The sequence below is a fragment of the Dipodomys ordii genome, unplaced genomic scaffold, assembly GCF_000151885.1.
Source record: "Dipodomys ordii isolate 6190 unplaced genomic scaffold, Dord_2.0 Scaffold142, whole genome shotgun sequence".
Classification (NCBI taxonomy): Eukaryota; Metazoa; Chordata; class Mammalia; order Rodentia; family Heteromyidae; genus Dipodomys; species Dipodomys ordii.
Genome location: NW_012267358.1, coordinates 4230775 through 4236048, shown reverse-complemented (window position 1 = coordinate 4236048; position 5274 = coordinate 4230775). Strand labels below are relative to the sequence as shown.

Below are 5274 nucleotides of genomic sequence, written 5' to 3'. Positions count from 1 at the left end.
TTTTTTTTTATTTTTTTGTCGGTCGTGGGGCTTGAACTCAGGTTAGGTGCTGTCCTTCAGCTCTTCAGCTCAAGGTGAGCACTCCACCACTTGAGCCATAGAGCCACTTCCAGTTTTCTAGTGGTTTACTGGAGATAAGAGTCTCACAGGAGTTTCCTGCTTGGAAAAAAAATTGTCTCATGGACTTTCCTGCCAGGGCTGGCTTTGAACCGTGATCGTCAGCTCTCAGCCTCCTGATTACAGGCTAGGATTACAGGCATGAGCCACCGGCGCCAGGCTAGGAGTTTTTTACATCAAGCTAAATTTCTGTAATTGAGTAGGAGTTTCTTTTCCTAGAAGTTCTATAAAATGTCTATATAACTCTATAATTTCTATATAATTCTAAAATTTCTATAAAACTGAGAAGAGTATAACTGATTTTATGTGATTGTGATTATCTAGCTAACCTTTTGGTATTCTTTAGCTTTTGTAACTATGCAGGTATTAGATAGTAGTTGGCACTGTTGAAACCATAGTTCACAAGTTTCTAGTAAGGTGGAAAGAAGGCAGGGCTTGGGTCCTACTCCTTTCCTGTGCAAGTGATTCCCATATGTAAAGAAAAGGTGAAAGAGAAGCTAAGAGTACAGGACAGCAGCCCTGGATTCTCAGCCTCAGTGCTTCTATTTTGGAGTGAAAGCATAAGCAGGTAAAAGTCTAAGGGGAAAACTTTAGGTCTAAGGCAACATAAACAGTTGCTGCTGTGGTAGGAAATGGATGTGTAGGCAGAAAGAAGACAACCACTTTTGCATCTAGCCCATAGAAAGAGAAATGGTGACACTAGCTACTAAAGGATTGTGATCTCAAAGTTTAGCTTAGAACACACAAACTTTCTAAAGGACAAGTATACTTGCCTTTATTGCTTTTCTTACAAATTTTAGGTTTCTTTTTCCTCAGAAAGAGGTCATCATCAGATTCTGAGTCAGTAAACACATGCCTAAACATGAGACATGAGAAAGAGAGAGGGAGAGAGATCTGAACACAACATTCTTCTCTTTGTGGCATTTTCTACCTTTTCTAGAATGATCAAGCAACTGTTCCTTTCTTTGGAACTATTCAGACTTTCCATTGCTTCTGATTTTCCTTCTTCCTGTGCATCTTTCCCTGTGTCTCACATCCTTTCAAAAGGAGATATCTGTCATGTGCTAAGTATAAACTGGGTACTCTCTCAGTACTGTTATCCTAACAGTACTGGGTAAAATCAGGTCAGAGAAATGTCTATTAGGTTCTCCTCCTTATTTTCAATTTACAGATGCAGTGGTCTGACAAAGACAAAGAGCAACAGTTCAAACTGTCTACCTTAGAAAACAGCAGCTTCTCCTCAGTACCACTCTGCAGTCAGAAGTTAGCACCCAACTCTGGTGGCAGAGTGTTACACATAGCCTACAACTATTCAGCCAGGAGACACACGCAGCAATTCCCCCTGTACTACTCAGGTTGAAGTGTTCAAGTACTTCCTGGGGTCCTTTGCTAGCCTTTGTAATTCCAGCAGGCTTAAGTTTATCACCTTCCAATATTTTTAACACTGTATGATAGCTGTGATATAGATTATTTTGTTTGGGGGCGATACTAAGATTTGAGCTTGGCTTAACACTTGCTTGGCTTTTTTACTTGGCTGATGTACTATCACTTGAACAGAAACTCTGACCCTGCTGTTTGATGGATATTTTGGAGACAGCATCTTCCTAACTATTTTGCCTAGGTTGCCCTGAATTTGCTATCCCCAAGAGCTAAGTCTTTTGAGTAGTACAACGTATTATTCTAAGATATCAGTGACCAATTCACATCCCAGTTTTGCCCACTGTTCTCACCTAAGTTCCCCAACTCACCTCCAGGAATTTTTCAAAGCCCTTCTAGGTCAATCTAATCAACAATTAATGATTGTACTGCTAATCACATATGTGTACATATTTGTATTATGTAAATGACATGTATGTAATATATATGCACACTCATATTTGCCTATATAGAAATTCTGTGGGGACTACTGATATATTTCAGTTAGCATGTGGATGTCTGTTTTGTACAGGCAGGCATCCATCTTCACTATTTAGATATTTATTTAACATCTATCTGGCACAAGCTGGAAGAAACATACTTTTTATAAACAGGGACTCCAAACGTAGCTGAGGAAGACAATACTTTAGATGTTCCTGCCTCTGACTCCTGAGTACTGGGACTAGCTAGACATGGTCCTCATGGTGTTTACAGAGGAAATGCAATTTTACTCTTACCCAGAATATAAGGCTGTTACCTTTAAAACAACAGTTTCAAAGATTCTCCTACTTACCTAATCAGTGGTGGCTTTGGGATCACAGCTAAATCAGAGGAGGGAAGGAAAACCCACAGCATTAGGGAGCATATTAAGCATAATAAAATCACTCTAAATTCAATATGTATAAATTATAGCTTGTAAAATTTACATCTCGGGCTGGGAAGGTGGCTCAGTGGTAGAGCTCTTGCCTTGCATGCATGAGGCCCTGGGTTCAATTCCTCAGTACCACATAAGTAAGCAGAAAAGAAAAAAAAAGCTAGAAGTGGTGCTGTGGCTCAAGTGGTAGAGTGCTAGCCTTGAGCAGAAGAGCTGAGGGACAGCACCCAGGCCCAGAGTTCAGGCCCCAGGAACGGACCCAAAAAAAAAATTTACATCTCCTTGGGCTGAGTAAGGGTGTGCCTCAGTATGCCTAAGGACTTGGGTTCTATCCCTAGCAACAGAATACTTTTAAAGAAAAGGATTTACAGCTCTCATGAAGGAGTGAAAGATACACAAGAGATACAACAATGGAAGACCCAAGAGATTAAAAAAAAAAAAACTAGAAAAGCAAGCTAGAGGACTGTGGCTAAGAGGATAGAGATAGGAAGCTGACCATTCATGAAAGAGACTCTTATCTCCAACTACACAGCAAAAAGCTGGAATGGGTAGTATGGCTCAAGTAGAAAGGTATCAATTATGGTAGCTCATACTTGTAATCCTAGCTACTCAGGTGGCTGAGATCTGAGGATCTCAGTTCAAAGCCAGCCTGGCCAAGAAAGTCTGTGAGACTCTTTACTACAAAAAAAAGCCAGAAATGGAGCTATGACTCAATGGTAGAGCACTAGCCTTGAGCAAAAGCAGCTCAGGAACAATGCCCAGGTCCTGAGATCAAGCTGAAGATCAACGCGATTGTATGTGTGTGGATGTGTGGGCGCACGCACATGCACATACACACACATGCACATGCGTGCGCGCGCGCGCGCGCACACACACACACGGAAAACAAAGCCAAGATACAGTGGAACTGTGTCAGTACTGGCACAGAATACACACACATACATGCGTGCACATACACATGCATGCACACACAGAAAGCATAACTCTACGGAAATAAACTTCCCCTGTCTAGAAAAAGATTTAGATAACCTAGGAATAGATAATGCAAAGCATATCAAATCTCATTTCAGGTATCTAAAAAGACATTTCAACATGAGCCTTGCAACTTACAGGTTTCAAAGTCATCACTGCTGCTTGAATCCACTGCAGTAAGATGCCTGAAAAAAATAACAAATTTTCTTTGAAATGAGGGCCACTGGTATAAGCAACAAAATATTTATTTATTTACTTACTTATTTATTTGGTCATAAGGCTTGAACTCTGGGCCTTAGCGCTGTCCCTGAGCTCTTCAGCTCAAGGCAAGTGCTCTACCACTTGAGCCACAGTGCCACTTCTAGTTTTTCTGGTGGTTAGTTAGAGATAAGAGTATCACAGACTTTCTTGCCCTGCCTGGCTTTGAAACGTGATCCTCAGATCTTACCTCCTGAGTAGCTAAGATTACAGGCGTGAGCAACCAGTGCACAGCAAAAAACAAAATCTCAGTAGTCTCTAATAAATGAACAGGACAACCACAGTATCCCAAATACAAAAACTTCTCAAAAACCAGCACTAAAATAAAACAAAATACTGACTTAAAATTTTAAAAAAAAACAGCATCAATTATTCTGAATCATAATCTCAAAAGAATGAAAGCAGGTAACTATGTGAAAGTAGACTTTTACATTTTTTTTTTGTTTTCTCTTCTTTTTTTGCCAGTCCTGTGGCTTGAACTCAGGGCTTGGGCACTGTCCTTGAGCTTCTTTTGCTCAAAGATAGCACTCTACCATTTGAGCCATAACACCACTTCCAGCTTTTTCTGTTTATGTAGTACTGAAGAATCGAATTCAGGGCTTCATGCATGCTAGGCAAGCACTCTACCACTAAACTACATTTCCAGCGTCCCCCCCCCTTTTTTTTTACAGTACTGGGATTAAGCCCAAGGCCTCATGCTTGATAGCAAAGTGCTTTTCCACTTAAGCTACAACCCAGACCTTGAGCTCTTTATTTTCCCCCAAGCCAGCCAAACTGAGACTCTCCTTTCTCTACCTCTCTACATGCTGGAATTATAGGCATGCACCACCATAGCCACATGACTCAAACATTTATTGAGCATCTAATATATGCTAGAAACTATCGCTACAAATAAAGAATAAGACTTCCAAGGATCTCACAGTCTAGTAGCAAGGAGAAAAGAAGTAAATAGATGTTTTTCATTAGCTTAATCCAGAATGACTGGAATCAGAAACTACATTTATTTTATTTTTTATTTTTCAGCTAATTCTGGGGCTTGAACTCAGGGCCTGGGCACTGTACCTGTGGTTCCTTTGCTCAAAGCTAGCACTAACACTTGAACCACAGTGCCACTTCTGACTTTTTCTGTTTTTGTGTTACTGAGGAATCAAACCCAGGACTTCATGCATGCTAGGCAAGCACTCTACCACTAAGCCACATTCCCAGCCCTAGATTTATTTTTCCCAAACTAGGAATGGAATCCAGGGTCTTGCTCAACCTAGCCAAGCACACTAGCACATCCCAGCCCTGACAAATCTCAGGAAATTTTGGTGCAGGGAACTATAATACCATACTTTCAGAAACACTAGTTGAGTTATTAGAGTCTTCTTTAACTTAAAACTGGGAACTGAAAATATAATAGTATGACATGATGTTTGTCTGGCACAGCTACTTTTTTTTTTTTTGAGGTCCGGTTGTGGGGCCTGAACTCTGGGCCTGGGCGCTGTCCCTCAACTCTTCAGTTCAAGGCTAGCGCTCTACCACTTGAGCCACAGCGCCACTTTCAGCTTTTTTCTTTTTGCTTATGTGGTGCTGGGGAATCGAACCCAGGGCCTCATGCATGCAAGGCAAGCGCTCTACCACTGAGCCACCTTCCC

At 41.1% G+C, this 5274-nt stretch overlaps 1 long non-coding RNA gene across 1 annotated transcript in view; it reads right to left on the bottom strand.

The window, feature by feature from the left end:
- Positions 1-908: 908 nt before the first annotated feature.
- The window catches only part of LOC105997275, an 11970-nt gene continuing 7604 nt past the window's right edge, over positions 909-5274 (bottom strand). Inside the window, exons 2-4 of the long non-coding RNA XR_001175639.1 lie at positions 3518-3564; positions 2327-2354; positions 909-973 (exon numbers count right to left, since the gene is read on the bottom strand). This is a non-coding gene — a long non-coding RNA (uncharacterized LOC105997275). The remainder of the gene's footprint in view (positions 974-2326; positions 2355-3517; positions 3565-5274) is intronic.